Here is a 24,903-nt window from a genome sequence, read left to right as displayed (position 1 = left end):
CTAAATGAAGTTATTCTGAAGTTCATATAAAAAATACGCAAACAAGAATAGTCAAATATTGAAAATGAAAAGTAGTAGAGAAGAAAAGTTTCCTATCAGGAAAACTAACAAATGAACAAAAAATAAACAACTTATTTTAAAGCCACAGTAAGTAAAACAGTGTGGCACTGGTACATGAATGGACAGATCAATGGAGCTGATATATTTCTAGAAATAGATTATAGTAGATATAGAAATTTAATATATGTTAAAGATGGCATTCTAAATCAGTTGGGAAAAGCTGTGTCTCTTAGGAATAGCTATTATTATAGTCATTTTTATGTATAGGATAAGTAATTTATTTGTAGACATGGGGACAGTTGCCCATATTATAGCCAAGGCTATTTTTTTCTGTCCTGACCTATGTCAAGGGAAGATTTAGCATTTACTTTTTAAGTTTCCAAAGGATAGATAAATCCCATGTAATAAAAAATTATATTTGAGAAATAAAATATATAGCAAGAAAATGATGACTTACTTTCTAAAAAAAAAAAAAGCAGTATTATGATTTTTAGCCACATAAAATTTTATGAGAAGTAAAATATGTGGTAACTATCGGCATCCTTTGGAAGAAAAACTGCTATAGTAACTTTGCTGAGGTCATAAATTTACAGCCATTTTTCTATAACTTTGTATATTTAAAAAATTAATACGTTAAAAAGAAGTGACAACACATTTTATATAGTGAAAAGAATAAAAGCTTAAGCCCAACTTGGACTGATTTACTAGAATAACCTGGGGAATCATTATTTTCTTTCCCCAACAGCTGCATAAAACAATGAGAAAAACAATTAATCTAAAGATTTGTACCTAAAAAAAAAAAAAGATTTGTACCTAGTAGTGTATCAAATTGAGTGATTTAAAAGTATGTATTTTTCAGAGAAGTTATTATGGGTTATTAAATGGAGTCCAGATACAAATTCACTTATTTAGAAAGTCTAATGCAGATTGGCTTATAATTTTTGGATAAAAAAGTTGATTGTAAGTGGTACAGTATATGTATGAAAATAAAATTTCATGCCTATCTTCACAGTTAATCAGAGAGCCCTCAGGAACTAGAGCAGATGGTAAGTTTTAAGAAACACACCATGAAAATCATTAGGAAATAACAAACAGCCCAACTAGAATGGAACTTTAATTGACAAATTTTCAATCAGTAACTATAGCCTTGGACTTCCCTGGTGGCGCAGTGGTTAAGAATCCGCCTGCCAATGCAGAGGACATGGGTTCGAGCCCAGGTCCGGGAAGATCCCACATGCCGTGGAACAGCTGAGCCCGTGCACCACAGCTACTGAAGCCCGCGCTTCTAGAGCCCGTGCTCTGTAACAAGAGAAGCCACTGCAATGAGAAGCCCGCGCACCGCAACCAAAAGTAGCCCCCGCTTGCCGCAACTAGAGAAAGCCCGCCCGCATGCAGCAACAAAGACCCAACGCAGCCAAACAAATAAACAAATAAATAAAAATTTAAAAAGAAAGTAACTACAGCCTCAGAGTCTACCCAAGTGACAAGAATACAGTGAATTTCCTAACGTAGTGACAGATTTTTAAAAATGACTTCTGATCTATCAATACACTGATACTATCAATTGTAATCCAGGAGGTTGTAATGCCAGGCAATTGATCAATTCTGACAGGCATTCTGTATGTTAGAAAATACAAAACCAAAATCTCCTATAGATTTTTTTTTAGTTAATTGAAGCATTAGTGAAATATGTAAGTTCCAAAGAAAACATCCGAATCCAGGTTGCAAAAGCAACTGGGTTAAAAGTGAACATTTCTAACAACTGATTGGCTGTTTTTGGTCCCCAAATTTCAAACTAGTTGGATTGAGTTTTTAATTGAGCTGATAGTTTATTTCAGCATCATGGACAAAATAAGGTATTGAAAAGTAATACATAAGATTATTCTGGAATGAAAAGCCTTAGGAATGCTGCCCTAAATTGACAGCCATAATAAATACCAGGCAAAGGTTTTTTTGCACAAATTCATACACCAAGAAAGAGTTAAGAAAAGAAAGTGCTGGGAAAATGTGTTGTTTCTTCGCACCTACAATGAATAATTTTTACTTTTTTTCCGGGATGGAGGAAGGTACTCAGATTAGCATTACAAATCCTGGATTTCAGAGAGGGACTTGGAACTTGGGAAGGTGTGTTTTCAGTGGTTGGAGGTTGTTCCTTTCTGGCTTCTTGACCAAGTGTACCCTCTTTTTCCAAGAATGCTTGTGTTTGGAAAGTACTTCACGGCGGTGAAAAGTTTAAACAGAAAAGATTGATCAAAGGTTGGGGCTTTCGTGCTCAATGCATAACATATTCAGCTCTTGGATGAGAACTCTTAGCTAAGAAACTATTCAAATAATATTCAGGGGCTGAATGTGAGCTTCAACTGCAAACTACAGGTCAACTTCACTTAATCTTAACCCTTTCCTCTTAAGTTCAGAAATGCTGTACCTTAAGGATTTGCTTTATATTTTCCGTATAGTTTTCAATATCCTATAGGAGTTCACTGAGAGTTAAAATAAATAAGCATTTATTTTATTCTGACCTGAAATGTGAAGGAAACTGGAAGTGGTGAGCTCTGACTGTTCTGCACCCAGTGTGCTTTAGAAAGGGGCAATGATCCGGTCTACCTAGTCTTTGTCATTTGTCACAATGTCACCAAATCCTGCAGTATTCTAATGACGCAAGTGTTCTTACTTTACCCACTTATATATACCTGCCATCCTTCCCTCCAGTACTTTTGATTTGCTCAGCTTTCCAATGTTCACAGCTTTGTCTGACTTCTGCAATCTGTAATATTTGAGAAGCTTTGGATTATATTTCTCCCAAAGAAGAAGATAAATGTGTGTAGAACTACTGCCCAGACTTAATACACCATGACCAAACCTCCAGAAAGAGATCTTGGAAGAAAGTTCTCCTGCCCCAACTAAGGAATGCAAGTGCAATGCTTCTAGAACATCCTATGACTTTCTTCTCCCAGCCTGTCACTCCAGCCCCCGAGTGCATCCACTTCTCAAAGTCCTGGAACACAACCTTCTCTGCTGCAAAACCTGTCTCTTGAGATAAAAGCACACTGAACTGGCAGTCCCAGTGATCGCCCACACACTGAGAAACATCCCGCTTGCCATATGCTAAACTGGATCTTTCTCAGAAATGTTCAGGAAACATGTCCTCTTTATCTCCCGTTCACTTGTGTTTCTGACCAAGAGGCTATAGATTGGAGGTTCCAATGACCTTCTCCTTGGGTTCCATTAATTTGCACAGAACTTAGAGAAACATTTTACTTTCTAAATCTCTGGTTTATTATAAAAGGATACAACTCAGGAGCAGCCAGATGGAAGAGATGCATGGGGTGAAATATGGGGGGTGGGTGCAGATTTTCTGTGCCCCTCTCCAGACGCTCCACTCTCTCCAAATTACCATGTGTTCACCAACCCAGAAGCTTCATTCTTTTGGGTTTTTATGGTGGCTCCATTACAAAGGCATGGTTGACTAAATCATTGGCTATTGGTGACTGAACTCAATCTTCAGTCTCTTTCTTTCCCCTCCCTGAAGGTCCAAGGGGTGGAACTGAAAATTCTAACCCTCCAATCCTTCGGTTACCTAGGGGCTTTCCAAAAGTCACCTCATTAACATAACAAGACACCTGTATTACTGTCATCCTTTAGGAAACTCTAAGGGTTTTAGAAGCTCTGTGCCAGAATCAGGTTGAAGACCAAACATATATTTCTCATTACAAATCACAATATTACAGGAACAATTGTAAGCAACTGGTTTTAAGAGCCACTTGTTCAGCTCATGGTGCTCAGTGACCACCTGATGTTTAAAGGAAAGTGGGAGGGACTTCCCTGGTGGTCCAGTGGTCAAGACTCCACCTTCCAATGCAGCGGGTACGGGTTCAATCCCTGGTCGGGGAGCTAAAATCCCACACGGCTCGTGGTCAGAAAAGCAAAATATAACAGAAGCAATATTGTAACAAATTCAGTAAAAGACTTTTAAAAAATGGTCGATATAAAAAAAAAAAAAAAAACTTAAAAAAATAAATAAATAAAAGAAGGTGGGAGCCTCGATACTCTTTTTCTGGGATCCAGTGCTCTAATAAGTTATGATTGTCTTAGAAGATCCCCACCTACAGTACATTTAAAACTTGACTTGAGGGACTTCCCTGGTGGCGCAGTGGTTGGGAGTCCGCCTGCCGGTGCAGGGGACACGGGTTCGAGCCCCGGTCCGGGAAGATCCCACGTGCTGTGGAGCGGCTGGGCCCGTGTGCCACAACTGCTGAGCCTGCTCTCTAGAGCCCGCGAGCCACAACTACTGAGCCCGCGCACCTAGAGCCCATGCTTCGCGGCGTGAGAGGCCACCGTGGTGAGAAGCCCGTGCACCGCAACGAAGAGCGGCCCCTGCTCGCCACAACTGGAGGAGGCCCACGTGCAGCAACGGGGACCCAACGCGGCCAAAAAAAAACTTGACTTGGGGACTCGTAATCACGATAATACTTCCCATGTGCATTAGATTACATTCGAGTACACATTTCGGTTAATACATGCTAAAAAGTTTGAGACAGGGAGACCCTCCATTTGGTTGTATATCATTCATAGAAAAGAAAATTACAAATCTTCTTTAAACAAAACTGTTTATCTAATTCACTGAGTAAATTATAATTGAGTGAATGTTCATACTTGACCAGTTCATTTGGATGTTTAATAGGTTTCTCCAACTTAATGTGTCCAAAATGGAACTCTTGGTTTCTTCCTGCAAATCTGTTCCTCCTGGTTCTGACCACCTCAGTCAACGGTACTGCAATCTAATTACTCGAACTAAAATGCTAGCAATTATCCTTAATCCTTGTTTTTCTCAGCCTTCCGTATATAAACACCTGTAAGTTGTATTGATTCTGCTTTCAAATTCTATCTGGAATTTGCCCATTTTTTCCCAGAACCATTGCCACTGCCCTAGTCCAAGATAAAGCCTGATCCAAGCCACCATCGCATTGCTTGTCTGGGCTGCTGTAATAGCTTCCTTCAGACGTCTTGTTTCCACTCTTGTCCTCCCAACCCCCAAGTACAGTCTCTATATATTAGTCATGTAAATCAGATCCTTCAGAATAAAATCCAACTCCTTACCATGGTGTGGCAAATTGGGCCAAGGGAACTTGCTTTTTTCCAATCGTCAAATCTTATTAGAAGATTTTGGTAGCTAATGACACATGGTATGTCACGACGAAAGCAGTTCTCTAACTGAATCTTGCTACACATATAGTTATTAGGAAGCAGTGCTTTTAAGCTTGGTGAAGCTTCAGTCTCCATCCTGCAGACATGCCAACAAGTTCCCCACCTGAAAGGTTTAATCAGGCAGAGGCAGCAATATTCTAGCTACAGGATCAGCTAATTTTTTAGTTAAATTAGGTGATGGAATCCTATGCTAAGCTTGGGGGACAAAGGACCAGATGGAGGCCTGAGTCTAGAGCCACACTCCAAGGACATAATTCTGCTGGGCTCACCAGGTGCTCATGTCTCATTTCTACAAGGATGAAAGTGCCCCACATTTTGAATCACTCATTTCACTGATGAAAAAAATGATTTCTAACCTTCCTCGTGCTAATTAGAAAACCTCTAGTGCACGTTGAAGCTCTTTATCTATCAGAGCTGCCTCTGGAGGACACACTCCCGATAAACCGGTCACTTGAGTGGACCTGGTTCCTCTCTTCCTCCGCTCTTCTTGCTCTGGTGACGCTGGCCTTTTTCTGTGCCTGGAACCTCCCACACTCCTTCCCACTTCAGGGCCTTTGCACCTAGAACCCCTGCCTCTGCTTTTTGCATGGACGTTTTTCTGATCCTTTAGCCTCCAAAGTCACTGCCTTAGGGAAAGGCTTCACAGAGCAGGTCACCTGCCCTGTCACCTCCTTTGAAAACACCCCACTCCCTTTCCTCAGGGCATTTATCCCCGCAGCTTGAACTCCACCAGGATGGGGACCTTGTCTGTCCTGTTCATACCACATCCCTTGTGCCTAACACAATGCCTGGTCCTTAGTAGGCAGCCAATTCAGAATGAGTGAATGAAATAATCATTGGGGAAACCCAGATCAAAACCACAATGCGACATCACCTCATACCTATTAGATTTGCTATAATCAAAAAGACAAGAGATAATAATTGTTGGCAGGGATATGGGAAAAAGGAATCCCTGTTGGTGGGAATGTAAATTGGCTTAGCCTCCATAGGAAGTTCCCTCAAAATATTTAAAAATAGAGCTACCATATGGCTCAGCAATCCCATTTCTGGGATGCAAAGGAAACAAAGACAGGATATCAAAGAGATATCTGCACTCCCATGTTCATTTCAGCCTTATTCACAACAGCCAAGACACAGAAACAACCTAAGTGTCCATCAAAGGATGAATGGATAAAGAAGATGTGATGTATATATGTATATAATGAAATATTATTCAGCCCTGAGAAAAAAGGAAACTGTGTCATTTTTGACAACATGGATGGACCTTGAGAGCATTATGCTAAGTGAAATAAGCCAGACAAAGATAAATACTGCATGATAATCTCTTATTCGTGGAATCTAAAAAAAAAAAAAGTCAACTCACAGAAACAGAAAGTAGGAAAGTGGTTGCCAGGGGTTGAGCAGGTGGGGGAAATAAGGACAGGTTAGTAAAAGGGTACAAACTTTCAGCTATAAGTTGAATAATGTCTGAGGATATAATGTAAGACATGGTGACTTGACAACACTGTATTGTATAATTGAAATTTGCTAAGAAAGTGAAACTTAAATGTTTTCACCAGAAAAAGAGAGAGACAATTGATAGATGTGTTAATGAACCAGATGGGGGGAATCTTTTCACAAAATATATGTCTATCAAATCGTCACGATGTACACTTTAAATATCTTACAATTTTATTTGTCAATTATACCTAAATAAAGCTCGAAAACAAAGATGTGGTCCTTGCGCTTCAGGATCCAATACTGGGACGTTTCTAGCTACTGTGACTCTAAAGAGGGTTCTATTGCCCATTTAAACATTTCCTCTCAGTTCCAAGAGGCTTCAATAAATAATGTCATTTGTCCAGGCAACCTTAATTAATTATGATAAATACAGCTATTTTAGGAGAGTCTTAATAGTAGGGCTTTAAATTAATTTTGAATGTAACTATTTAGTGGTATTAAGCAGGGAAGAAAAAAGACACTTCTGTGATTGACATTTATGGCATTTGTTTTAATGATTTTTCAAAGGTGATAAAACTTTTCTATTATCGTTTGTCTCTAGATATTGATTTGATATGGTTTTGAACATAATCAATGACTCCCTGGGATTATAACTCAAGCTTGAATAACTAGAAGCAGACTGAATGCAAGATGCCACTTGACTATATAATCAATCTTGACTCCTTCATTTCCTTTTGCAGTGTGGATTTGTATTGTCTGTGTCAAATTTAGACCACAAATTTGTATTTTTGCCAAGTGCCTACTATTATCAAAATGAATAAACTGTGTGTAAGCATATTATTAATTATCTATTGCCAGATTCTGTGGCCTTGACTCACATTGTCTTATCTAATTCTCATAATAACCCTGTAAGTTAGAATCCATATCTCTATTATACAGCTGGATAAACAGAAGACAGAGGAGTTATAAAACATATTCTTAGTGACCTAACAGGTAGCTGTCAAGCCAAGATTCAATCTTGGGTCTATCCATTGCCAAGAAGGCCATTTCTGCAACACTTACTCGAACTTGCGTACAACAGGTGATGGCCACAGTTTCTTCTTTCCTTCTTGAATTTCAGTTTTTCCCATCTATATTAAAACAGTTGGGAAAAACCTTCCAAAAAATTAAAAAAACAGAAAACCATAAACAACAACTAATTGGTTCAATATCTGTAGTTTACCTTAACCATGAATGTTGCTTTATGTAACTTTTACCAAAATAACTCGATAATCAAAACACATTTATTCAGAACTGCGACCCTGCAACATGCACTAATCATTATATTTAGTTCATGCTGTTAAGAAGATAGACATGTTCTTAAAGCCAAAGGCGTGATTGAACATTAGGGAGGTAAGAAAGCAATTATCTTTAACTTATTTTTCTTTCATATTTTTATATGCCATAACATAATAGCTTAAATATAATATAAAAGTTATCTGAGGACTTAAAAATGCTCTGCAGGGACTCCCCTGGTGGCGCAGTGGTTGAGAATCCGCCTGCCAATGCAGGGGACACGGGTTCGAGCCCTGGTCCGGGAAGATCCCACATGCCATGGAGCAACTGAGCCCGTGCGCCACAACTACCGAGCCTGCGCTCTACAGCCCACGAGCCACAACTACTGAAGCCCGCGTGTCTAGAGCCCGTGCTCCGCAAAAAGAGAAGCCACCACAATGAGAAGCCTGCAACGAAGAGTAGCCCCCGCTCGCTGCGACTAGAGAAAGCCCACACCCAGGAACGAAGACCCAACACAGCCAAAAATAAATAAAATTATATTTTTTAAATGCTCTGCAAACATTTCATTCTGTTAACTTCAAAGTTAATTTGACTAATCTATCTGGTAATATGCTTTTATTCTATCATTAAAACGGAATTTAACACAAATGATATACAAATTCTATACATATGGGTTAGAAAAACTTATACTGGAACTTTTAAGTTACCTAATGTTTTTTTGGCTGAATTATCGCTCACTCACAGACTCAGGAAAGAAAAGAAAGGAAACAAGGAAAAAAGAAAGAAAGAAGAGGGAATAAAAGAAAGAGAAGAGAGAAAAACTAGTCTGAAGGTGTTAGAAGATTTTGAGACCATCTGCGTGAATGATGTTACAGACACTCCTTGAAATCTGGCTGAATGTATTCAGCTTTGTTTGCGTGGATAGCCATAGTTTTTTGCCATTTCAAAACACTTTTAGGAAAGAAACAAATTCAGGTAAAAAAAAATTTTTTTTAAGACACAATGATCCTTAAACTAACGGGTACTTGGCATTCTTTGGCCCACGCTGTCGTGTTTTCATTTAGATAACATGTAAATTAACTGGCGCTTTGCTTGAAACGTGAATCTCCTCCTGTTGGCTGAGTCGTAGATAAGGCTCTAGTGGGATCCCTATTTAGTTAAATTCCAGCATGCGTTGAATAGAACTGTATGGTGTTTAACTCGTTTGAAAAATCAGGAGTGAGGCCCGTTTGACATTTTATGCATATCTTTTCTTTAACTTTTTCCTGCTCCCCAACTTCAACCCCCTCCCCAAGCGCACTTTCCTCAGTGTAGGGTGTGATTCCCATTCACTGGCTTCGCTTCTTAAGAGCTGCCTTCCCTTCCCGTCCTGGGCAGCTCCACCCCTTTTCACGGACCAAAGTAAATCTGCACAATAATGAACCGTGGAAGGGAGGAATGACATCACCAGTTAGTGGTCCCGGGCTGTTTTGCACAACATTCACCTTTCATTGTTCTGATGACAGGGCTGGAATGTGACGGTTAATTCCCTGTGGAGCAGGGGCTGAGCAGGGCCTGATGCTGTTGAACAAACTTCAGTACCCCCTTATAAAAAACAAAAACAAAAACAAAAGCTACCATGCTTCCTAGTATTAAGGTAAGGAAGTCAAGATCTGTTTTGATTTAAGCAAAGCTAGTTCCTTTGGTCCATGCGCACTTCATTTGTTCATAGGCTTACTTGGCAGTAAACTCATTTCTTAGGGTGGTTGCAAAGCGCATCTTGGAAGCTGAGTTTGGACATTTGTAGAGACTTGACTAATCTGACCAGGGCTGTAAGAACTCGACAACCTTTCAACTTTCGGCTGCAGGTTTTACTGAGTGTGGACGGTGACAGCCCTTGAAAATGACCAGCGTCCTGTGACTTTCCTTAATACCTCAGACTCCTTGATTGGAACTGGCCAAGATGCGACTTGCGGTATGAAGCGTGCTCCTGTTTTTCTGTGGAGGGGAACAGTAATCTCATCCTACAGAAACTTGGGGAGTTTGTATAAGAACGGAAAAATCTCTTATCTTGCTGCCATCAATCCTACTAATATGTTCTGAAGGCTTTTAACAACCTTTCCATGTGCTGTAAATGTCTCTTCTAACTTATGATTTCTTGGTGAGCAAAAAGCTAATTCGAGGTGAAAATATTATTTTCGAAGTTTTTGTTATTGTTATGTGGATTTTCTGCAGATCTCTCTTTGCATATGCAGAGAAGGCTTGTAAAAGTTGGCGATGAATTAGATTGTACAGTGATCTAAAGAAAGCCGTTTTTGTTCTGAAACAGTCAGTGTGGCAGTGATAACAAGAATAACAAAGCAGACAGGAGGCTTTATTTTAAAGTGTAAATGGCATTAAAATTTGGGCTGTGTTAAACAATTGTGTAAAAAGTTCAACTCTAGTAGCTTTTCAAACTGCCAAAAACATTGTCTGAATTTAGCAGAGTACAGAAAATAAATAACTTGTATTTAGTGCTCAGTAGGGCTGGACGGTAGTGTAATTCTTTCACAAAAGAACTTCACTTGGCCGAAGTCTAATTTTTATAGCGTGATTTCAGATTCATATGACCTGTTGTACAGAAATGTGAACATAAGGGCAGATGGTATGGTTTTCATTTGTGTAGATTTAATTTTGTGTAACATTGATTGTTAATATTTTGTCTCTGTGTTTAAAGTGACATAAATCTTGAGTTCAACTGTGATGAAAATCTTGGGTTCACGACATTGATCTGCCTGTATTCTTAATTCCATGTGACTGGATGAACTTCTGTTTGCTTGTAAAACCGACTATCCTTTCCACAACAGAAGGGCGCGTGCACATTTCTTTTTTCTCTTGGTCAACAATAATCAGGATCAATACAAAACCAAGTCTGGGGTTTTGGAGTTTTACTTATTGTTTGGACTTTTTATTTTTAAAATTAGCTTTAAAGTTATTTAAAAACCGGATAAAGTAATTATTAGATAAACATCTACATAATTTTTAAAGTATTTAGTGAAATTTCACATATGCTTATATTTAAAAGCTTTTTAAAAAAGACCTTTAGATACAATGGCAATAAATTCTACTGCCATTTTAAAAAGGGAGAGGGTTGTTTTTCTGAGTAAATAAATGCATGCGAATGCACTGCTATCAGTGATTTATGTACTTAAGTTAATTCACTACTTATTTCATGTCTGTATTATTTTAAACAAATCTTATTTATGAAAATAGATGTGCCCAAGAGACAGATTAATAGTATCTTAATAAAAGGCTTTACAACAGGATAGTTTTTATGTTATGAGTTCCCATAATTTATAAGCTTAGAATGTGACTTTTGCCCAGCACTCTATAAACACATGGACAGAGTAAAATGGGGTATATTTGTACCTTTATGGATTGTCTTCAGCTTGTTTGAATAGTCGCAGGAAATCTGATTCATGTCGCCATTCCTCCCTCCTGTGTTCTGAGTGAACACTGGAGAGGCCTCTGCTCAGGCCTGTGGGAGGACCCGTTACACTGTGGTGGCAGGGACCCTCAAAACCCACCTGCCTCAGAAGACCCTCCCTACCCTCTGGCTTCCCTGGAAAATCCCTTCGTTTAGCTTATTGTCCGAGGGCGAGCGTTTCCTGTGATAATGCACAGTGTTACCTAGAAGGAGCATCCCGTCATTAGGTGTGATACACCTTGGTGACACCTTCTTTGGGGATGGGAGAGGTCTTTGGGATTGAGTGAGGGAAGGTGAGGGGGCCAGCTGGAAGAAAGAGCCCAAGGCCACACAGTTAGGTGACAAACTTCTCTGCTTCATGGCTTTTTCTGTCCCTCCTGAAAAATCATTCAGGAGATTTATGCACCTGGCTGATTCTTCGTAATCAACATCAAAGGGAAAGAATGATATCTTCTTTCTACTGGTTTACAAATATGCATCTGATCAATCTGAGGGTGTTTGAATAGTATTTTGAACAACTCAGGAAATATGAAAACACAATAAACGGTATATTACTGTGGGTAGAAACTACTCAACCATGCCTGCAAACAACAAGTTTCAAGTTTCAAGAATGAAGTGACCTTTCCCACTGCACCAGTAGCTGCACCAACACCCTCCCCCCGCCACTGTGTTTGAAGAATTCGTTCTGTTGGAGGGGAAAGATACAGATTGGCAGTAAATTTCAATTTAGCGTTATTGCTAATAGTATCTAACATTTATTGAGTACTTATCCTTTTACATGTAATAATTCTGTGATTCTGACAACAACCCTGTTCACAGATACTATTATCCTGCTTTGATAGAGAAGGAAACTGAGGAAGAAATGTAAATTAAGAAACTTACTCAAGTTAGGAGGGGGCAGAGCTAGACTCAAACCAGATAGTCTGGCTCTAGAGCACGTGCTCAGAGCTACTACACTGAACAGAGGGTTAGCTTTGAAACGACAAGTGCCCCCCAAAATACATTTATTTTCTGTCAATGAAAATTATTGGCATGATTGAGTTACACAGAGTTACGCAGAGTTACACAGAGTTACACTGATTACATACACAAATTACTACCCATGATTTCATATTTGGTCCTCTATCAGGAGTTATCCTTTTTTATTTACCTGAATGCTCCCATTCAGTTTTCAGTATTTGTGGTCTTTCTCCTTTATCAACCAGAAATTTTCTAGCTCTAAAGAATCTGCAGTGCAAAATGTAAAGGGTAAAGAGCTAGGCTTCAAGGTTGTTGCGCTGGGATCAAAGGCAAGGCCCTTCCCTGCTGCCCAGCCTTAGGGCAGGAACAGATGAGACCCCTTGGGGTCTGGTCCGTATCTGGCCCCAGGGAGGAGGGGCACCACTCTGCCTCCCGCCTCTTGCTTCAGCTTCCTTTTCATTCTTTTTCCTGTTCTCCATCCTTAGCCATGTGTACGTGTGCTATCACCAGTCATTCTTCTTTTTCCTCAACTCTTTGTTGACCCATTATTGACCACTGCTCTCTGTGACTCCTCTCTTCTTGGATCTGTCCTATTTACTTTTTATATTTTTATTTTTAAATGTTTATTGGAGTGTAGTTGATTTACAGTGTTGTGTTAGTTTCAGGTGTACAGCAAAGTGAATCAGTTATATATAAACATATATTCACTCTTTTTTTTTTAGATTCTTTCCCCATATAAGCCATTACAGAGTATTGAGTAGAGTTCCCTGTGCTATACAGCAGGTTATTATTAGTTACCTATTTTATATATAGTAGTGTGCATATGTCAGTCCCAATGTCCCAATTTATACTCCCCCCGCTTATCCCCTGGTAACCATAAGATTGTTTTCTACATCCGTGACTCTACTCCTGTTTTGTAAATAAGTTCATTTGTACCCCCGTTTTTTTAGATTCCACATATAAGCGATATATTTGTCTTTCACTCAGTATGAAAATGTCTAAGTCCATCCATGTTGCTGAGGGTTTGTCCTATTATCCCAAGTTCTAAGTCTGTTTTAGGAGAAATCACGACTCATACAGTTTTGTGTTGGGTGTATGTAGAGAAGGGAAGTGACCCCTAGCCCTGCAATTTACATATTGTAAGATCTGGTCAAGATACAGTATATTATTCAAGGTCGCAGGAAAAAAACAAAACAAAACAAAACCTAGAGGGTTCAAACAGGGTAATTTGATAGCTTTATAAATGTGCAGGTAGAGTAGAGAGAAGCTAATAAGGGACCCTGCGGTTCCCTAGGTAGGCGGGAGGCGGGTTGGAATGTGAGAGTGTGTACCTCTTACTACCCATTAACTTGGACGGAGGGAGTAGTTACCAGAACCCTCAGGCGTAACTGTATCTATAGGAGAGGGCCTCAAACAGGGACTGTGGCCCTCAGTAGAAGAATGAAGCCAACATTCCAAGTCTCAAGAGGGAATTAATACCGCATTCTCCGATCTCCTGTCAGGGCCTCCTATTGACTAAAGCAAACCTGAGGCTAGAAGGAGTTCGTTACTACAATGCCTAGTACAAAGGATAATAATGAGAAGTATAGAATTTTATGTTATTAAGTAACACAATATACACATTAATGGCTTGGTAATTTAGTAACTTCAATAACAATTTTTTTTCTACAGCTGTATATATATATAAAACATTGATCTCATAGAGTGAATCAAGGTCCCTATTCAAAAACACTTTCTAACCAAGAGGTCTGGAGCCCTAATTTGCATCCCTTACAAATTTATAAGAGAAAACTATATATATCTTTTCAAAGCTGAAGAAAAGTGAGCTCTAAAAGAGAACACTTCAAAAAGTCGTGAAAAACTCGTCTTGCCCATGCTGATTCAGTTGAGTTTTTCAAAAAGATAGTTTTGCCCTCAGCTCAAGTCAGTAGAGCCTTGAGAAAAAACAGGGCAATGGGTCCATCATAACATACTAAGATTCCCCATGGTACCAGTTAGATCAGCTGGCTAGATTGCGGTGCTACTGAAGCCAGTGTGGTCAAGGAGAGATTACCATTCACACGCTCACCCATATCAAAATGCAGGAATAATCCCATCTAATTCTTTCTACCTTAACCTTCGCCAAACCGGACAATTCTGTACCCTAACTGTTCCTATAATCTCCTTTTCTCATGTTGCAATGTGATCTTAGTTTTGTCTTTTATTTTTTATTTTTTGGCTTGGGAAAATTTCAACACTTACATAACAGGTCTCCCTGCCTCCAGCTCCCCTTTCTGTAGTCCATATACCATGTTGTCATCAGACTGTCCTAATATCGAAATTGTATATTATCGCCGTTCTTAAAGTCCTTCGAGAACTCGGTATAATCCTCAGGAGGTGCCTGACTCCTTGGGATGACATCCAAACTGCTTGAGGATCTGACCTCCACCTTCCACTGGAGCCTTACCTCTTGACATTGTCCCACCTCCTACCGTGTGCCCTGAGGTTGACTGCTGCTCTGAGTGACGTCCTGTGTTCTTGTGTCTGCACACCCTTTTCCCTTTACGTGGCACCGCATTTTCCCCATTCTTCATCTGGATAACTTTGCTTATTCATTCATCGAACAAATAATGATTGAGCACCTACTGTGTGTTAGGCACTGTGCTGGGGGGGGCTGGTGTTCAGGGCTGGACTCTGCTCTTATGGCGCTTTTCTTCTGTGCAGAGGTGGAAAGTCAGACAATACCTAAGTACACGAATGAATGAACCAGATCATTTCAGACAGTGAAAGTGCAGTAAAAGAAATAAATATGGTACCATGATGGCGTGTCGCTGGGGAAGCTGTTTTCAATAGGCTAATCAGAGAATGCCTCTCTGGGGAGGAGACATATGAGCTGAAACCCGAAGGATGAGAAAAAAGAGCCCCTGGGACCATGGGGTGTGGTTGTGCAGGTAGTAGCCCCTGACTAGGAAGAACTGGGGCTGAAATCCAGTCTTCCTTCAGCGTATCAAGCCAGGCACCCCAGCACGGGCCTCGTTCCCTAAGGAGGAGGGCAACCCTTATCTAGGTCTCCCAGAGGGGCCATATGGGCTACCCCCTGACAGCGGGGGAACGCTATTGGAAAAAACAGTTACAAAAGCTTTGAGCAATTACTTCCTCCAATCACATCTCCACCTTTGGATGGAGTAGCCTATATTTAAAGCATAAATGGCACTTTTTACAAAGGATTGCAATTTAAAAAAAAAAAATTCCAAGCACCTGATACATTATTTAACAATGGTAGAGTATTCAACCCATCCTTGTTGAATTAGTGAGTGAATTAATGAATCATGGCTATATTCTGTATGAGTCGTGAAGCTTCATACTAGAGTGATTAGAGAGCTTCTTCTCAAATAGTGATTCTCAGATATGGGTCTCCTGTTGGGCAGAAAACTATCAGGGAAAAAATAGTTGTTTCAATGGTTTTAGGTGACAAACAAACAATTCCCTAGACTTTCATTTCTCCGATGACTGAGAGCAATTTACTAGTAGTAGAGTAAGTGATTTATTTCTGAATTTAGCATTTGTAAATTTAAATTAGCATGTTACTAGATTTTCATGAAGACTAAATTTGTATTTTACCGTGGAGTCTGGTTGCTACCAAATCATGGCGAGCACTGAGGGTGTGCTCACCTGGTAGGAGGACAGCTCACAATCTCCAAGAAGAATAATTTGTTATCAGCCAAGAGATTTTCATGGCTTTCAGTTGCTGCCAGCTGGGCCTTTTAAAGATAGATTACTCTCAGTGAAATTTCATAATCAGTTTAGTTTATTGTCTGTTGTTGGGCTAACCCAGAGAGGAGTCATAATGCATATCCTTGTTTTATAATTTTTCACAACTAGACCTCAAGGTACCTATTCTACAGCAGAATTATACATAATCCCCTCAAAATCTGGAGAGTGAACCTTCATTTGTAATCATCTGCTTGAGAGTGTGTGTGAATGCTATTTGAATTACTTGGATTATACTCTTGAATTGAATGTAGTGAGATTACTGGATTATTTATAAATTTATAGGATAAAGTTTTATAACATGAAATCATGTGTATAAGTTCAGGGTCTTCTCTTGCGACATAAAAGCAGTTCATAAAAGGCGCCAGCAAAAAGTTTACTTCTTTTCTTTTCTTTTAATTTTTATCACCAAGTTCTTTTTCATGAGAATAGGTGAGCTAGGCCCCATCCCACCACAGTGGGATAGTGATAAAAGTTTGAGATCAGATAGGTACCCTACAATACTGCTGGTCTCCACAATAGGGGAAAAGAAAAAAGTGCACAAGGGCTTTGTAAACTCATCCCTACTACGAAGAAACACAAAACAGAAGCAAAGATCAGAAAAGTCTGTGCCCTGTGATAAAGGACCCACCATTTCTGTATATGTAAAATATGGTTATCTTAGCACTCAGTGCCCAGGGCTGGGACTAGGGTGAGGCAAATGAGACTCTCACCCTTGGGCGCAAAATTGAAGGGGATGTCAAAAAAACTCAGTAATCAAGATACGTACTATTTTAATGCACTTTTTTTTTTTTTTTTTTTTTTTTTTTTTGCTGTACACGGGCCTCTCACTGTTGCGGCCTCTCCCGTTGCGGAGCACAGGCTCCGGACGCGCAGGCTCAGCCGCCGTGGCTCACGGGCCCAGCCGCTCCGCGGCACGTGGGATCTTCCCGGACCGGGGCACGAACCCGCGTCCCCTGCATCGGCAGGCGGACTCTCAACCACTGCGCCACCAGGGAAGCCCCAAGGCACTATTTTTAAAAATTAAAATTAATGCAGAAAAATCCATGATGAACAAAAATATCAAAATTTCAAATGAGAACAGGACCTGACTCTGAAGCTGCACAGCCCGGCCTCCTCCACTTCGCCCTAATCCCTGCCCTGCACAGTATATTGGGGACATTAGATTAATTCTGCATAATTATTATAATAGTCAACCATCCTGAGGAACTGAGGTGATTTATGAAAGAGTAACACTTCTTCCTGGGTCATCTGGTAAAACCATGTCCTATCATGTTACCAAGCTGCTTAGTTCTGTACTATATGCTCTAGTTGGGAAAAAATGCATTGTGATTCAAGGTTTCAAACTGCAGGAAAGCTTAACTCTTTTGAGGTTCATTCATCCCTAATCACTATCACGCCCTTGCTGGTTTTAACCTGCCTTTTCTCTTGACAGAGAGGCATACACACAGGGAGAGCTGAAGAAGAACAAAAACAGTGGAGGGGAAGGAAACAGTGAGAAGGGAAATTAGCGTGGTCTGGCCGAGAAACAAACCTACGATGACATCAGGGTTTCAAACGGGGTCTGATGGATTGAAATGGTGACAAGTGACAAAGGAAGCAAAGAGAGAATTGCTGCTCTGGGGCTAATGCTGAGAAATCTGGAGAAATGGTTCAAGGAAGAAAAGTGAGAATGAATATAGCCCAGTGAAGCCCTGAGTCTTCAGGATCACAGATTGACAGCTGTTCCAGGGAAGGTGTTTATCTCAAAGACGGATATCCAGGAGAGGGTTTAAAAAAAATCTTTCACTTCCCCTTTCCCCTCCAAAACAATTTATCTTTAGACTCTAAAAGGAAAGCTAAATTAACAAATATCTGTGGAACAGATTAGAATGAGCTGCTTTTTCTAGCATAAGTTTGAGTAAGCATAAACAGATCCCAGTGAGGAAGAAAAAGTAGACGTCTCTAACAAGCTTAATTATAAACATGGAAAGGAATGAAAGAATCACCCACAATCATAGAAATATGAGAGTCACATCATAGAGTAAGGAAAATGAAAATATGACCAGACTCCAAACTAGCTGAGACTTGGGTGGAGAAAAGCTAAACCTTACAAAAGAGGGTTAAATCTTATTACGGAAAATTTCAAACATCTTCAAAATAAAAAGAATAGTGTAATGATAGCCTATGTACCCAGCACTTAACTTCAACAATTAATCAACTCTTGACCAATCTGGTTTCATCTATCCTAACTCTGCTGGATTACTGTAATGTAAATTCCCGACATATCATTTCATTCATAAATATTTCAATATGTATTTCTAAAATGTAAGGATTCTTTTAAAAATATTGTCAAAATCCTTTATCACACCTAAAATTTAATAATAATTCCTTAACGTAATTTTTCCAATTGTCTTATTTTTAATAATTTGAATGAGACTCCAAACAGATTATAATTGGTTGGTATGTCTTCTAAATTTCTTTTAATCTATAGTTTCCCCTCCCCCGTTCTTTTTTCTTAGAATTTATTTATTGAAGAAACTAGGTTTTTTATGCTGTATAGTCCCCTACATTTTGGACTTTTCTGATTGCAGCATCACAGTGTCATTTAGTATGTTTCTTGCCCCTGTCTTTTCTGTAAACTAATGGTTATAGAAGCTCGATCTGATTCAGGTTCAATTTTTTTGGTAAGAAAATTTCTTGGGTGGAGGTCTCTATATATGTATACAGTATCTGGCTGTCTCTCTTTGGGGAGACATTTAATGAGCATTGCCCACACCCATTATTTTATTGGGGATTGCAAAATGGTGGTATTGTATAATTACTTCTTTATTTATTATTCTATCATTATTTATTAACTGGACTATTCCTATAAAGAAAAACAAAGAGCTTTAAAGTTAAGTGGGAACATGCTAATATCTCTCACATACATTTGAGGTTAAAAATGTTGACCCTGCCCTACCTGTGTCCTGTGTCCACATCCCTGTTTCATCCCTTCCTTTCACAATCAAGATCTCAAATAATTAGTCTCAGGTACTTGTCTCCATTTTTTTTTTCGCTTTGGTTTATCTTCAGCTAAGCTTTATTTTGTATTTTGTTCCCTAACTCCACTAAAACTGCTCGAGTGAAGTACTGTCGATATCCGTGTTGACATATCGAATGGAAGAAGTTTTCTTTAAATTTGAATTTAAATGAAAACAAGGAACATTTTCCTGTCTCTCACTTGGTCCCTCCAGAGTACTGCAGTATGGACATGCCCCATTCCTGCCCTCTTGGCGTCTGCAAATCCACTATTGCCTGGATTCCCTCCTGACTCTCTGGCTCTCCCCCGCTCAGCCTCTCATTAAGTTCCTTGATGTTTTCTCATCTCAGTGTCTTTTTTCTGTCTTTGCTCCTCTTTCTCTCTGATGGCTCACACCTCTTACTCATCTCATCCTCTCTCATGGCTTTAGATTGCAACCGTCACTGGACACTCCCAGTCTGTAACTTTGGCCTAGATTCACCTCCTGAGCTCCAGGGTACCAATAAGCCTTTCACCTGTAGGTTCCAACAACCTCAAAGTCAATGTGCCTTTTTAAAATTTTATTCTGTTTTTGGCTGCGTTGGGTCTTCGTTGCTGCGCGGGGGCTTTCTCTAGTTGCAGCGAGCGGGGGCTGCTCTTCCCTGTGGTGTGTGGGCTTCTCACTGCGGTGGCTTCTCTTGTTGTGGAGCACGGGCTCTAGGCGCGTGGGCTTCAGTAGTTGTGGCTCGCAGGCTCAGTAGTTGCGGCGCACAGGCTTAGTTGCTCCGCGGCATGTGGGATCTTCCTGGACCAGGGCTTGAACCCGTGTCCCCTGCATCGGCAGGCAGATTCTTAACAGTTGCACCAGCAGGGAAGCCCCGATGTGCCTTTTCTGGAGCATCATGATCATCCCCTCCAAGGCTGTTTCTCTTCTATTAGCCTATATGTGATAAGCACTGACAGCAAACAAATAACCCTGTCCAGAAGCAGCAGAGTCTGTCCAAATTTCTCGCTCTCCATCCTCACTCAGTCTGTTACCAAACCCTATGACTTCTGCCTCCTGAAGATCACCACGTGAACCCCCTTCTCTTTTTATGCAATGACATAACCTTAGTTCAGACTCCGTTTCTCAGCTCCTGCTTTCTCAGGAGCTCCTAACTGATCTCCAGCTTCTCCACACCTGTCGAACTTCCTCATATTCTGAATCCCAAGTTCAGAGTCATCCTCTTAGCCCGCTGGGGGCTTTGTTTGCTTGGCCTTCCTTTCCAACCTCCTTTCCTTCCACTGTTCCCACAGGTACCCTTCACTTTAGTTGAGTTAACCTTTGGGGTCTGTTTCCCAATTCTGTGCTTTTACGTGCTGTTTCCACTAGACTCCTATTTTAGGCTTTGCAGGCCACATACAGTGTCTGCCTCTTCTTCTTCATTATGTTTTACAAGCCTTTAAAAATGTAAGAACAATTTTAACTCCAGGACTGTCCAGATACTGGCCTTGATCTAAATTTTGCCCACAGACAGTACTGCTAACCCCTGGTCTAGAGGGCCCTTTCCCTGCCTTCTCTACTTACTTAGCTCCTACTTAGCTTTTAAGACGCAGGTTAAGAGTCACCTCCTCCTAGAAGCCTCCCTGACTCCACTCCCCTGATATGACTTAGCTGCCCTTCCTCTGGTTTCCCACAGAGGTAGATGCTTCTTCTGCATGTCTTTGTCTCTGTATTGGTTTAATTGTTCTCGTCTTTAGAGAGTAAATGCCTTAGGGGCGAGAACTGTGTCTTTTTTTTTTTTTTTTTTTTTTTACTTTATATGCCTAGCAGAGTGCCGGGAACAAAGTAAATGTTCAGTAAATGATTGTCAAATGAGTAAACAAGAAGAGGTGTGACCAACAGCACTGGCTGATGGCATTTACTGAGAACATTCTGTGGGCTGGCCACTGTCTAAGCACTTTACAGAGGCCGTTTCCTTTAGTCTTCACAACAGAGGCACAAAGAAGTTAAGGATCTGGCTGAGCACATTTGAATTTCAGCAAGACTTTTGAGAAGGCCTTTTGCGATCATCCTCAACAAGCGAACGTGTAAAGAGCTCACCGTTGGCCACATTCTAGGTGCTGGGGCTGCAGCAGTGAATAAAATACACAAAAACCCTCCTTTCAAGGTGTTTACAGTTTAGAGAAGCACGACAGTCCATTAAAAAAAAAAAGAATAAGTAAAATGTATAGTGTATTAGATGGTAATAAGTTCTCTGGGGAAAAAGAAAGCAGAAGAAGAAAATAGGAAGTTCTACCATGAAATGCACAAGACAAATAAGGTTGGCAAAGCAGGCCTCCCTGAGAGGGGATAATTGTACAAAGACTTGAAGGAAATGAAGGAGTGATCTAGTAGAATATCTCAAGGATAAAAGGAAGAGTTTTAAGAGATGAAGTCACAGAAGTAGGAGGAAAAGAGTGATGATGTGGGGCCTTTTAGGCCATTGTGATGACTTGGGCTTGGAGCTGAGGGTTGACAGGACCTGATGTACCCTTTTTAAGTCACGCTGGCTCCTGGGCAGAGGACAGATGAGGGGGAGCAAGAGTGGAAGTTGAGAGTCTGGTTAGGTCGCTATTGCAATAATACAGACAAGGGATGACGGTGGCGTGGGCCAGGGTAAAGCAACAAACAGCGGGATGAGAAGTGATTGGATTCGAGATGTATTTTGGGTGTCTTTCTATTAATCACTGGGGTTGTGTTGCCATTGACACAGTGCTAGATATAAACTGATACACTGGGTGACAAAACAGTCCAAGGAGGATCTTGGCAATTCCAGAAGGATAGGTGAATCAAGTAAGATGAAGTTTCACCTAAACAAACACAAAGTCTTCTGAATTTCAGCTGTTCAGGCAATACCTGTTTGGGGAATAGCATTGTTAAATGCTTCCCTATTTATAAAATGGCATAGTAATGCCTTGCTCAAAGTGTTGTTATGAAAATGAAATGAAATAATAAAACGCACAGCCTAGGATGTAACAGAGAGTTGGTAAGTAAAATGTTTTATTATCAAAAGACCTTTCTTCCTATCCTTTATTTTTAAAAAAATTAAGTATTAGTAAATATTTCAGTTTGGAGTGGGCTTTTACGAGCCTCTTGAAATAATATTAGGACTCAAGGTTTTCTCATACCTGAAACATTATTTTCCTGGAACAAGTTTTCTTGTCAGCCGGAATTCCACCTGAAAATGTTAGCTGTCTTCTCTTTATTTTTACAACCTCTGCTTTCACCTCTTTCTGCCTTAAGATTAATAACCTATTTTATGTTTTCAATCATATTTTAAGTCACTCTTTTATATTTGTTTACAACTTTTCTCCCTTTATCTGACATCTTAGAACACTTTGCAGGGCTTTTAATATTATTTTTCTTAATATATTTTAAAATTGGGATATAATTTATATATTACAAAATTCACCAATTTTAATTATACATTTTGATGAGTTTTGATAAGTGTGTACACCATAACAGTCAGAACACCGAAATCCTCTTATTTTACTCCTTCAATAGCATAATTACATGGAAATGCCCCATAATGTACAGCAAATTAAGTGTTTAAAGCACAAAGTGAAATTGTAACTATTAGAAAATTGTGCAATAGTCATTATGCTTTGTGACTAGTTGCACAACGATGTGATAATGCTTCTGAATGCTTGTTTAATGTAAAAAAAGAGGATTTCTAGATATGGGGGAAGAAGAAATACAACACCTGAAAGTGGAATGCCAAATTGACTGGAAAGGTAGATAAAAAGGTTGTTCATCCACCAGGACTAAGGATAGACAGGTCATTAGGGATATCTTTCCAGTCCACACAGAGAAGGCTCCCTCTCTCATGGGAGGTTTCCCACTTAAGAAAAACTCCTCTTCTCCCAGAGCTGATGACTAGGATGACCATATTCTTTCAGAGAGGCCATGGCTAATGAGATCAGAGACATTCATTGTCTAATAGCCACTAGTAATATCCAATTACTGGCCTAGTAACAACCATAACATACATTCGACAAACATTTATACTCAGCTCAGCGTTGTAAGGACTTTAGTTCACACAGCCCTATGTAGGTGGCTTGAGCTTTATTTCTAGCTCAAGCTTATTTATTTGTTCTTTCTTCCATTTATCCATTCAGTCAATATTTCTTGAGCACCTCCTATGTGTCAGGCATTGTGCTAGGGGGTGAACAAGGACCTGGCACCCACTCTCACAGAACTTGCATGAACAGAGGTAGGCAGACATTAAAAAAGTGTAAGTTGATAAGTGTTATAAAAGAAGACTGCAGGGTATTATGAGAGTTTCTAAGAGGCTCTGACTTAGTCAGTTTGGTCAGGGAAGGCTTCCTGAAGGGAGTGACATTTGAGTGAGACTCAAAGGATAAAAAGTCAACCAGATATGTTCATGTGTGTGTATGTGTCAGGGAGAAAGGAAGAGCAGGGAGGTACTTCTAATCGGAGGGTCCAGCATATTTGAGGAATGTGTGGAGCTTAGATAACAGGTGAGAGATCAGCTTGCGATCAACCTGCCCAGGTGGTCAGGAATCACATCAGTCTGGACCTTGTTATGGATTTCATGCCTCTATTCTTAAAGCAGTAGGAAGCCATGGGAGTGTTGACTTAAAAAAATGCACAACGTGAGAGCTGCAAATTAAGCTTTACTGGGGGCAAAATGAGGACTACAGCCCCGAGACAGCGTTTCAGATAACTGAGAAACTGCTCCAAGGAGGCGAGGGGTGAGCCAGGACATATAGGAGTTTTGCAACAAAAGGGCAGGTAGTCGGAACGTCAAAAGATTATTGTTAATTAGAGAAAACCAGGTATCTCAAGTTAAGAAATTTAGTGCTTTTCTGTGTATCGGAAGATGCAAGAGTCTGGGCTCACTGAAATAATTCCTTTGATATGCACCTCAGCTACCTAGGGCCAGTATCCTGTGTTTTCACATCCTGAGTTTCCTCAGGGCCCACTGCAGGCAGTGGCTGCAGTTTGACGGGCTAGATGGCAGGTATTCTTTTCAGCCCTGAGTTTCCTCAGGGCTCACTGGCTCACGTTGGAGGGCTGCAATCACTGATGACTGTGACACCCTTTGTTTATTGACGTGGCAGGAAATATGCCATTTATAAATATTCCATTTACCGGGAGTGACATGATTATATTAGAATTTGGGTGAGAGTAAGTAGTAATAATAATAATGATAACATAAACATAATTATAATAATAATATAATTATAAATTTATAGTATAAAGTGTAGTTTTAGCTACACTTACTATGGGCCAGGCACTGTTATACGTGCTTTCCATATATTAACTGATATGCACCTCAGACAAAACTTATGAAGTCCAAGATCATACAGCTGAGGTTGTGAGGGGACCAGTTTGGAGGCTGTTGCAGAATTATCAGCAGATTCTGAGGACTTGGACTGGAGCAGAGACAGTGCGGAGGCATTAAGGCTATGGGTTAAGGTGTATATGAGCTGTAAAATTTACAGGACTTATTTTCAAAGCACTACATTTCTAATTGTTGGCACCTTTATTTCTTTGTCTGTTTCAGTCATGGTAAGAACACTTAACATGAGATCTACCCTCTTTAAAAAGTTTTAAGTATACAATACAGTATTGTTAACTATTGTCCGGTATACTTTTCAACTTGCTGTTGCTTCAGTTCTCAATTTCTGCCAATACCCTTTCTCACCTGTTTTTACTATTTCTTTTTTTTTTTGCGGTACGCGGGCCTCTCACTGCTGTGGCCTCTCCCGTTGCGGAGCACAGGCTCCGGACGCGCAGGCT

General features: G+C 40.1%; 1 protein-coding gene across 8 annotated transcripts in view; it reads left to right on the top strand.

Moving 5' to 3' along the window:
* The window catches only part of FILIP1 (filamin A interacting protein 1), a 181,363-nt gene that overhangs the window by 130,460 nt on the left and 26,000 nt on the right, over nucleotides 1–24,903 (top strand). The gene's annotated exons all lie outside the window — the stretch shown is intronic.

Source organism: Physeter macrocephalus, chromosome 10 (genome assembly GCF_002837175.3).
Source record: "Physeter macrocephalus isolate SW-GA chromosome 10, ASM283717v5, whole genome shotgun sequence".
Taxonomy (NCBI): domain Eukaryota; kingdom Metazoa; phylum Chordata; class Mammalia; order Artiodactyla; family Physeteridae; genus Physeter; species Physeter macrocephalus.
The sequence above is the reverse complement of the archived record's forward strand: the minus strand, read 5'-3'. Positions and strand labels throughout refer to the sequence as shown.